The following is a 12,489-nucleotide window of genomic DNA, read 5'->3' as shown; positions in this document are numbered from 1 at the left end:
CTTTGAGAGATGCTTAGTTCTTTAACAATTCATAACATAAATATAATTATATGTATTTAACAGCCCTTAATACTATCTCAATAATACTATCTCACAGGTATATAATTAATACCTGTGAATGTGTGAATACGCATTCACAAGTATTTCTTAATATTTTTAACAGAAGAGAACAGAAGCATTCATGGCAACCACACTTACTGTTTCCATAACTGGTCATATGTCTTTAGCTGGTATTTATAACAATCTTTTTATGCGAAATGATTTATTTTGCCTTTACCTTCAGCAAGCACCTTACCAAGTCTTTTTTGGTTCACTGGAGAGGGTACCCATACCTTCATTCTTTAATGGTTCAGACCATTTATTATCCTTTCTGCATTAGATTGTTATAGTTTTACATTGACCTTAGTGACAGAACATGGTAACATCAACAGATGCCCTGTGTAATTGCTTGGACTTAACACATTCTTAGTTACCTCTATAGTGAAGAAGTACAACTGACTCTCCCTCTACAACCCCCCTCCCCTCCCCCCACCAACAGCCTGGTAATCTATGTAAATTACTGCTACAAACACTGCAGTTCCTTTTGTCCTTGCGTAACCATTTGACTCAAGGACATTAGGAACCCAGAGAGGCCGGGAAGAAATCTTAACTCTAGGTAAATGAAATGTTTGTGTGCTTCCTGGAGGAAACACTCTTTTTTTTTTGGACAACATAGAATAAGAGATTAGCAAAAAGGAAAAAAAAATAATTTACTAGTGGGTTACTAGGGAATAACTATGGATACTGTTCCCATTCTTATCACTTGATTCTTGGAACCATGAATCACTAGTATGGGTGAAACAGTTTCACATAATATATTCCGAGTCAAAGTGTATACCTGCTATACACTCTGGAACACTGAAAATTAACTTAATGCTAGGTTGACTACATTGGACTATTTCTTATTTTTAATCATGTTTTTATTTATTTTTTATTATAACTCACTGAATCCTCTGTGCCTACTGCTACCTAATTGTTGTTGCAGCTGTGTCTTTAAAGGCTATTATACTATTCTATTAAACCACATGTTACCGAATTGTAGATAATACTGTAAGATCCATAAATTCTTGAAGCATGAGCCCACTGCTGAACTTCTTTGGCTATGAAGTGAGTTTCTTGGTCACAGATGACACTGTGAGTGATAAGGCATTTTCTAAGTCATAGGTGGTGAGTTTGACAGAAACCATAAGTTGCAGCAAGGTAATTCTATACCAAGAATAAGGATCTATACTAGAGAGGACAAAGCAATGCACTATTGATGATAGAAAAGGTCAAATGTACTTTACACAACACTTAGTTTCTGGCTGGTCACTCTTGGGCATGGCACCATACTGGGAGCTTAGTGCTGGTATATGGTACTAAAAAGATTTGGCACTCAGCAGCAACAGCAGCTGTCAGAACAACCTTGGAAAGTGAAAATCCATGGTGTTGAGCCAGTGCGGAAAGTCTATTCCTGCATCTCAGCCACTTTTACCAAGACAACCTCAGAATAGATAGATCACTCTATTTGCATCATTAGTGAAATCCTCTTTTAATAAAGCCACCTGTTGATAAGCATTTAAATCAGACATCAATGTCTTTACATCCTTTGTCCATCAAGAGAGGTCTAGACATATACTTCCTTCTAAAATGTCTTTATTAACAATTTTACAATCGTGCTTCTCCAAAGTCCCTAACCATCCAGTCAAACCATTTGCTATAGCCCATAAGTCAGTATACAATTTTACATATAACTGCCTCAAGCAAAATATAAAATATTGTGAACTGTTAATGTTCTACCCACTATGAACAATATCCTCCATTGTTGTCTGAGAAAGAGGCAGTAATTCTGCAACTTTCCACTTCTGGGTGGTGTCTTCACAGTGTTCTGAAAATCTGTATGATGGGCCTTGATATTGTCTTCTTCTGTCAGCTTATCATAAGTCATAGCCCTTGAAGACATAGATACATACTTGGGAGCAGTAGGAGAAAACACACGTTTGGGATGCTTCTTAATGTAACATGCTCATATTTCCAGGACCTACTTGGGTCTAACCACATTTACCAGTTCAGTATAATGATGAGTTACTGCTATACAGGTACAACTTTATGACTTGGTGAGTTGGAAAGAATCCAGCTCATGATGGGCAGCTTAGGTTATATGGGTACTTAGGGACCTTGTATCAAACACTCAGTTTTCATTATAGCCCCATAGAAGGCAATGAGATACATCCTAAAGAGAGAACAGTTGTCTTCAGATTGCTTCACGGCCCTGTTCTAAAACGCAAACAGCGTCCACTGTGATTAACCTATGGGTGCCTGTCAAAGGCTCTGTGTACCATTGGATCTTCTGGGTTATATAGCCTAAAAGGCAAAATGGCCTACATTTCATGCTTTTACTAGGGTAATTACAGAGTGAGGAAAATGATTGTTAGTCTAAGAGGTTGCACATCCTTTTGGAGAAAAGAAATAGTGTAAGTATTCAGTACTATAACAAGGTCCTGCCTCAACCAGCCTGGCATCCCTTTCATTGAAGGAGCTCTGTTCTACAAACTGGCTCTAATCTAGAAATTTGTAAGAGAGAATGTACTACTGTGATTCAAGGCAGTCTATCATTCATTTGTTTTTTTTTGTTTTTTTTTTTTTTTTTTCTTATACAGATCAAGCAAGAACTTAGCAGGCTTCCTAAGTATTTAACTTCTTCAAACACAATATTAATTACACAGTGCCAAAGTTTTATACAAGTCAGACCATTATGAACAATTCTTTTTTTTTAATTTTTTTTATTCTTATCAGTTACATTTTATTAACTCTGTATCCCAGCCGTGTCCCGATCCCTCATTCCCTCCCAGTCCCTCCCTCCCTCCCTCATCTCCACCGTGCCCCTTTCCAAGTCCACTGATGGGGGGGGACCTCCTCCCCATTCATCTGATCCTGTTTTATCAGGTATCTTCAGGACTGGCTGCAAAGCCCTCCTCTGTGGCCTAACAGGACTGCTCCTCCCTTCGGGGGTGGGGAGGCCAAAGAGCCAGTCAGAGTTCCTGTTAGAAATAGTCCTTGTTCCCCTCACTTTGGGAAACCAATTGGTTACTGAGCTACCACAGGCTACATCTGAGCAGAGGTTCTAGGTTATATCCATACATGGTCCTTGGTTGAATGTCAGTCTCAGAAAAGACCCTGTGCCCAGATATATTTGGTCCTTGTGGAGCTCCTGTCCTTTCCGCATCATACTAACTCCCCTTCTTTCTTATGATTCCCTGTACTCTGTGTCTAAAAACTGGCTCTAATCTAGAAATTGGTAAGAGAAAATGTACTACTGTGATTCAAGGCAGTCTATCATTCCTTTGGTTTGATTTTTTTTTCTTATACAGATCAAGCAAGAACTTAGCAGGCTTCCTAAAGTATTTAACTTCTTGGAACACAATATTAATTACACAGAGCCAAAGTTTTATACAAGTCAAACCATTATGAACAATTCTTTCCTGATGCAACCCATTATGGTAAGAGCATTCACACTGTGTCTGGTTATTCATAGATCTATATTTCTTTTATTACTCTGAGCAACAGGTAGACCCCATTGCCCTTAAGTTATCCAAGTAAGAATCCATGGTTTCCATTATAAGGTTTCACATATAAAAAAAAGATCTGTGAAAGAAATCTTCAAGCATGCTGGTTCTTCTCTCACATATCTGCTTCCTGCAGTATTAGTGAATGATATGTCTTTTCAGATTTTCCATTGTTGAAGATTAAGATTATTAAATAAACTTGTTCAAATATTCCTATTTACTTGAGATTACAAATTCCTTCATTAAAACTGAGCCAAGAAATATCAGGCATATCCACTTCATTTGCAATAGACCCTCTTTGACCCATATTTAATCAATTAAATAAACAGCAATTCTTTTAAATTCAGTGAATTGAAATATTCCTATGATCTACGCTTACTTGGGCCCATAGTAGTAAACTCATTTTACCCTAGTTTTATGTTCCTTCTGTCATTATCTCACATTCTTAAAATCAATTCTCACATATTTTCTCAAAACTTTGACTTGTATTCCTTTTCTCACAAAGAAGTTATTGAGTGGTCTGTGACATGTTATATTCCGTATATCACCTTTAAGGTCCTGTTCAGACTTAAGTATGGCTACAGTTTTACAAGCAAAGAGGATGGCGATCCATGAGGGTTATTAGCATAGCCTTGCTGGGCACTTCCATCAGAGAAAGTCATTGTTGGTTGATAGATAATGCAAGATTAAGTCTTTGAGGCAAGAATGGAGAGAAAAAGATTGCAGACTTGGGTATGGAGATGCATCTATCACTAAGAATGGGGACAATATTCTTTTTCAGACAAAGTAAATCCATCAAAACTTGAAGAGTGCTCAAAATCTTCAAAATCTTGGTTTCATCAGGATTCATCTACATATCACCATCCAATACTTCGTAGTTTTTTTTTTTTTTTTTTTTTTTTTTTTTTTTTTTTTTTTGAATCAGTGTCAGCACATTAACTGCCTAGGCTGAGATTTAAATGTGTGCTGTAAGTCAATCCAATGTTATATAGTAAGAGCTTGGGTTCAGTAGTTAGATTCTCTCAAGGCACACTTAGAAACTTTTTGATTTTTTTTTATGTGTATCTGTAGCGGGAAATTGCATCTCTGAGCTCAGTATTCTCATTTGTTCCTTTTCTGTTACTGTCATAAAACATCATAACCAAAAGTGACTTATGGAAGAATTTATTTTGGCTTATAGTTCCTGAGGGATAAGACTATTATGGTGGGGATGTGTAGTAATGGGATCAGGAAGCTGAGATTTCACATAAGGAGCAGAGAGAATAAACTAGAAGTAGGACAAAAATATGAACTCTTAATCCCCTCCCCAGTGATTTACTTCCTCTAGGAAAACCACACTTCCTAAACTTCAAGAAACAATACAACCAGTCATGGACCACGTGTTTGAATACATGATACTCATTCCAACATTTTTAATTACTTTATCCAAAGACATTACATGCTACTAGTTATGACCACTTTTTCCTCTATTCTTCAAGAAATGTCCAAATGTTTTAAATATACAGTCTCTAAAGTCCTTACTCTTTACAAGAATATCATGCTAAGGGCATGATTCAGTTGGTAAAGTGCTTGTCACACAAGAGTTGAATAAATGGCACCAATTTTACTTACTCTGCACAATTATATACACATTTTACACCATGGACTATCAGTCATCTCCATACTACTAGGACAGTCTTTAATAACTTAAGCCTTAGTCAAATCAGAAAGCCAACCTCAGATAACTCTGAAGAATTAATTCTTGTACTGCTGTTTCTTCCAAACCATTCTGGATAGCATGATTTATGGGGAGCAGATAAAGTACCAAGTGAATGTGTGTTGCTGATGTGAGCACAGCCATATCAAGAACCCAATGCTTCAGACCCATAGGAATGACAAAGTCTTTTCTGCATGAAGCTCAGAGAAATGGCAAAGCCTTCCTCTGACCCGGTTATAAATGGTGATGAATTATTGACCTTTATCTATAACTAGTGTATTGTAAATATTTTTGATCATGGCTTGCTTCCCCCAGAGACTGCAACGAGAAACAGATCCCCTACAGATTAGCTAACTGCCTTCTTATTCAACTATATACAAAATTCCACCTCCTCACTTAGTGGTATAATATAAATAAGGTGGCTTGGGAGCTGCTACTGCTTCTCCTTCAAAGCACATGCCCAACTCAATCTAGGCTTTTCTGTACATGTGACTACGTGACTGTCCTTTATTACCACATAAGCCTAGTCATATGTGTATATTATTCAGAGTCTTTGAAAGCGCAGAACATACAAATAACAACAAATACAACAATTGTTATTATTATAAAGAGGAATTGTTCCAGTGTGCTTTCTATTGCCATGATAAACACCACGATCAAAAGTGACTTTGAAAGGAAACAGTTATTTCCTTTCACAGCCTACACTCCCTCATGAAGAGAAATCAGTGTATGAATTCAAAATAGAATTGAAGTAGAAACCCTGGCACAATGTTGCTCATTGGGTTGCTCCCATGTCCTTAGTTTAAGTGACCCAGGACCATTTACCCATGAATGTCACCATCCACAGTGAGTTGGGCTCTCCAACACGAATCTTTTAAGAAAATGGCTCCAATACCATCCCACAGAGCAGTCCCATCGAGACAGTTCCTCAACTGAGACTCTCTCTGCCAGGTAAATCCAGTTTGTGTCATGTTGACAAAACAAAAACAAAGTAAACCAAGAAGGACAAGGACCAACTAGATTCACTTGAACAACAGGAACTACGTCTTTCAACAATGCCCATCCGCCCATTGGTAAAGTGGGGAACCCAGTCGCTGCTTGTTCCATTATCAACAAGTCCCGATCTGGTTAAGACCTGGAGGATTCCTGGGGAGCTTTGGATTGGCAGACCATGTTCAAGACTGAATGAGCTAGATTCTGATAGAGGAAAATTGCTGCAGTGGCCCATAAGGAATTGGGTTGACGTACTTAGCAGTACGAAGCAAAGGCAAGCAGGTAAAACAGCACTAGGTTTCCCTCAGATATTTCTATAAGATTACCACAGACCTGCTCAAGCCACGCCTCTGTTTACTCCAGGTCTAATCAAATTCACAATTAAGAAGCCTCATCACACTGTACAGTCACAGTTCAGACTGCTTTTCCTGCATGCCGACTTGCTTTTTGTAAAAGCTTACTAACCTAGACCCAAAATGCTTCAAAATAACAGTGTTTCAAATTTCATTGTTTTCTTTCAGAGTTCGGCCAGACCCAAGTTTAAACTTAAGTTTAGCTGCTTCATGTAAATCATTGAATATATTTCTGTATATCATTCGTGTATAGAAAATACATTCATGTACATCTCTGAATACATACATTCACATGTGCACAGCCTAAAAGTATCTCTCTGTGGTCTTTTAGAGTGTGTTCTTCTGTTCTGATTATGACTGTCCATATCATTTTTCACTTGTGACATAAAGTAAGGACTCAAAATGCTCATAATTTTAAATCTTTTCTAAATAAACATTTTTAGGTTACAAATGTTTAGCCAAGAAATATAGCGTTTTCTTTTCCAGATATAAATTTGCTTTTCTGTAATATTCTAAAAAATGAAGCCAATATTTTCTCTCTGGTTATGGTTTGCTTAGACATATATAGTACATAGAAAATTAGAAGCTATTCACTTTAAAACAATAGAAAAATGCTATTTCTTTCATTTTATTTTTTATTTAAATTTTTATTTTTTATATTAATTATAGATTATTCACTTTGTATTCCAGCTGTAGCCCCCTCCCTCATTCTCTACCAATCCCACCCTCCCTCCTTCATCTCCTCCCATGCCCCTCTCCAAGTCCACTGATAGGGGAGGTCCTCCTACCCTTCCATTGGACCCTAGCCTATCAGATCTCATCAGGACTGGCTACATTGTCTTCCTCTATGGCCTGGTAAGTCTGTTTCTCCACCATGGGTAGGTGATCAAAGAGTCCAACACTGAGTTCATGTCAGAGACAGTCGCAGTTCCCCTTACTGGGGTACCTATTTAGTCCTTAGTCATCAGGGAAATGCAAATCAAAACAACCCTGAGATTTCACCTTATGCCCATTAGAATGGCTAAGATAAAAAACTCAAGTGACAATACATGCTAGAGAGGATGTGGAGAACCCTATTCCATTGTTGGTGGGAATGTAAACTTGTATAACCACTTTGGAAAGTAATCTGGAGCTTTCTCAGACAATTTAGGAATAGTACTTCCTCAAGATCCAGCTATACCACTCCTAGGCATATATCCAAAATATGCTCAAACACAAGGACATTTGCCCAACCATGTTTGTAGCAGCCAGTAATAGTCAGAACCTGGAAACAACCCAGATGCCCCTCAACTGAGGGATGGATACAGAAATTGTAGAGTATTTCTTTCCTTTTATTTGTATCACTTTCCATTCTCTGTAATTTTAATGCTAATATTAATGTTAATATTTTGTCTCCTTGTTAGAGTCCACACATAATCTGATTTTACAGTTAATCTTCTACATTTTCTTCAAAGCATTAAAATACTCACAGAAAGAAGCCTAAACATATTTTAATTTCTTTCATGTGTGATATAAAGTAGCAATTAATTATTTCCCCAGTAGTATCATTTCCTAACACCATCATTTTCTCCATTAATCAAAGCTTAAATCTCTATTCCTTATAATTTCTTGTTACTTCATTAAGTTATAATATTTTGTTTCATATTTTAATGCTGTTGTTTGCTTTTTAAAAATCAAGTATTCTATATAATTTTCAAAATTGTATTTAATACATTAAAGTGAACTCCTGGGATGTGATTAGAATTAGAATAAGTAGCAATTCAAGAAAATGAAATATTTGTGATATTGATCCTTTTCATAGAGGCTACTCTTATGACTAAAAAATGTATCACTGTGAATTTAATTCTATATTGACAAGTACTCTGTCTACTTTACAATACTGTTTCACAGTCTTTCATCTATTATTTATGCTGAGAATGAAAGTCTTTCAACAAAGGTAAGCCTGAGTTATCCTTAAAGCTTTGACACTCCTTACTTTCAGTTTCAGGTGTTAAGGTGTTGACTTGGTCTATTTATTCTGATCTTGATATTTAACAAATTTTATTTCCATTTTTATAGAATATTTCCTTTCCTTCTGAATTCCTAGTATTACTTAGTTTTTTGTTTATTGTTGTTGTCATTTTTTAAGAGAGAGAAAAGGATTTGAACTAGATGATTTGGTTGTTATTTTAAATGTTAAATTGGTAGAATTTATATTTACTCTGAGTATTTCCAGAAAGAGGAAGGAAGGGAGAGCCACCTAGAATGTGGACAGCACCCCATAGTCTAGGATGCAGGACTTAATAAAAAAGAGGAAAACAAGATAGGGAAGGTGTCATTGCCATCATGTTCTTGTTCACTATGGCACATTTATTTTAAAATTTATTGTTTTTATTATTATTTTTTTACAATTTATTAACTTTGTATCCCAGCTGTAGTCCCCTCCCTCTTCTTCTTCCTGCCCTACTCTTCCTCCACCCCCCATGTCCTTCCCCTACTTCACTGATAGAGGAGGTCCTCCCCTACAATCTGACCCTAGCCTATCAAGTCACATCAGGACTGTCTGGATCCTCTTTCTCTGTGGCCTAGTAACGCTACCTCGACAGGGGGAGGTAATCAAAGATCTAGTCAAAGAATCCATTCCAGTGACTGCCCCTGCCCTCCTTACTAGGAAATCCACATGGAGACTGATCTGCTCAGTTGAGCAGGGGTCTATGTCCTCTCAGTGCATGGTCCTTGGGTGATTGATCAGTCTCTGCAGGACCCATGAATATAGATTTTTTTGGCATTGTTGGTCTCCTTCTGGAGCTCCTGTCCCCTCTAGATCTTTCTGTCTCCCCTTCTTCCATAAGAGTCCATGTCTTTCACAGAGGGCTTCTGAAAGACTCTGCCCATTAGGGTATCCAAGCAGATTCTGAGACTCTTAGCCAAACTTTGGCAGAGTGCAGGGAATCCTGTGGCCACATTTTAACATCCATCTTACACTCCTGCTACTTTGACCTCCCAGACATGATATATTAAAGTAACCCCTTCATTATTAAGTTGGGTTTCGTCAGGTAATCTGTCATAGCCCCTTCTACACACGATAATAATAATAATAATAATAATAATAATAATAATAATAATAATAAACTAGCTGATTGTTGGAAGAACCCTGCTGTTTGGGGTTGCAGTTTTCCCAGTCTCCATAGCCATCATGAGCTCAGTGTTAAGGTGTAGGGCTCCCTCTCCCCAGCAGGGCCTCTTGCTCTCTGCCTGATCCATCTGGAGAGTGTCTCTGGATAGACACCCCTAACCACATTTGATATATGGCTTTTGGCACAGCTCCCTCCTAGCTTTCTCCTCTGTATGCCTTTAGGATAATTAGGTACTATGTTCCCTTTCATAAGGTAGGAACGTGCTGTTTAATGCAAATCAAGCATCTTTGAAGTGCCTAGTTCCAACCGATTATGTACACCTATCCTTGAAGCACTCAACTCCACTCCCCCCCCACACAAGCATGTATATAGCCTTTGTTCTGTGTAATTAAAGTTGAACTAGCTTCCTGAAGTGGTTCCCAGGATGTGTGATCCCTGTACAGTGCTCAGAGCGATTCTAGGCACAATCCTCCTCTCATGTCCCTTCTGACTTCGTGGGCTGGTGGGAGATAGGCTGCAGGCAGGAGGAAAACCACAACTGATTGGGGTGAAAAGGTGAATTCCGGATCACTGCTTGTTTCCCCAGTTGACACCCACAGTATTTCATTTCCTCTCCTCCTACGTTGCATGCTGTGGAGTTGAGCATTGAATCCAGAGCCTTGAGCATCCTCTGGACTTCTGAGCTGCACATGTAGCTTAATTTACTTTGTATTTTTCTCTCAGTGTTCTCCTTCTCTACTTGAATTCTAAGTTTGATCTGACTTTTGTATTTTGTGTTTTGCCTAAAAGCCTTATACCATTCCATTTTAACTCTTTTGTATTTAATCCCTTTGATAGTTTTATTTGTTATCATAATGTGGATATTTTTCTCATTTACTTAAACATGCTAAGTATAAGTCTTTGGTACTATGTGGCCACAATTCTGAACTCTATACTCCATGAAAAGCTTATCCAATCATCATGATGTTTTAAAACTCTCTTACTTCTTGCTGCCTGCGCTGTGTGAATTGATTTTGGGGATTGTTTTTCAGAAATCACATTTTTTGGAACTTTTCTTTACAGCTACCTTGAGGCATGTGTTGAACATGCTTTTTGGTTTTTGATTTTTTGTTTTTTTTTTTTTCCTCCAGAGAAGATTTGTGTATGTTTCTAGCAGGCACTTGAGAATCAATTTAAAATAAATTTTCTGGTTTTGGATTTCAGGACCAATTAGTGTTACTTCTAGTCTCTGCCCAAGGAAGGGTGGTTATAAATTCTCAGGAGAATTTTGTTTTGTATTGTTTTGTTTTCATTTTCTCAAGCTACCTGCAGGCAAAGATTCCTTAATATTTCTTACCCAAATGACAGGCTTTTTTATTTCTTTCCCTTCTATTCAGTCATGGAGTGTGCGCCTTTTAAAAGCCTTGGCATAATTCTAAATCTTTAACTTACCCCTCAACTACACATGCTCTAACAATTATTACCTACATGTGACCTTAACATTTAAAACTCTGGGACCACTGGAATCAGTTGGCAAGGTCCTGAGATTAATGTCTATTTACCTGTGATGCTCAATTTTTTTTCTAGATTTAAGATTTCTGATAATTTTTATTATTTCCTTAATACTTTCCTATTAAAAAAATATTGTTCATTAATTTCAGTGTTCATTAATTTTAGTTCCAGGAAGGCTCAGAGCTATGTTCCACTATCCTGCATACTACAAACAGACTCATTTAACTGGAAAATAGGAAGCTGCATCTGTCGTTATAATTTGAGAGACTATATTGAGCCAAAGCCTGGGTGGTTTATATCTTAAAGAAGAGGTTATGTCATATAAATACCCAGGGTGTCTCTTTGCAAGCCACAGTGCTAAGGGTCACTACCCACATAGGTACAACATCTTAGGCATTAATATTAGACAGTGGCCATCCTTCTGTTCTGTTTGTTGGGTTATCCTACAGCACAATTGTAATAATTCGTCTGGTCAAGGGTAGAGACTGGACTTGCCATCTCATCAGATGATGTAATTTAGTGCTCGAGTCTGTTCAAGCATTAAATGAGGAAAGTGAAGAAATTGTGACAGTTGGAATCATATTCACTTCAGAATACACTCTATTTTATTGTTTCGAACCAGACCATACTACCACCAAATTGCTCCTTACGAAGTGGGACTTGGTTTCTAGACGGTGTAGTCACAGGATTATGCAGATGGGCTCATTCCTTACAGCAGATGTTTCTATTTTAACCTACACAACTGAGTTAGTAAGGTTAACTCTAAAGTTAGCCACAAACAAAGAACATTTTTTTTTTAATTCGGATCATTCTGGATATAAGCTTATCTTTCACATAAATTCTGAAGTCCACTGCTGTCTAGAATACCTGTTAATGTGCACATGTATGTGGTTTCCTTCTGAGAAAAGAACATGACAATTCTCTGTTTTCATAAACGCTCAAGATAGTATCTAAGAGATGAAAGCTAAGAGTTCTCATTATTTTGGACATTAATATAGGATGACTACGATTTGACATTCTTTCTTATGCTTGAATGTTCACAATGTGTTTTAAATTTAACACTCCTGGTAACTCTAAATGGCAGTGCTTCAAGGGAGGTAGAAAGGGTTGTAGAGGATTGTATTAAAAAAAAAGAAAAAAAAAGAATCTTGAAGATTCTCAAAATTTTCTATAACATTAAATTTCAGAGGTAGCAGGATTCTGGAATAAATCACTGTTAAAAGTTGTCGTTTCCCAGGGAAAGTGAGATGGCTGAG

The sequence above is a fragment of the Meriones unguiculatus genome, chromosome 20 (assembly GCF_030254825.1).
Source record: "Meriones unguiculatus strain TT.TT164.6M chromosome 20, Bangor_MerUng_6.1, whole genome shotgun sequence".
Classification (NCBI taxonomy): domain Eukaryota; kingdom Metazoa; phylum Chordata; class Mammalia; order Rodentia; family Muridae; genus Meriones; species Meriones unguiculatus.
Note: the sequence above shows the minus strand (reverse complement) of the source record.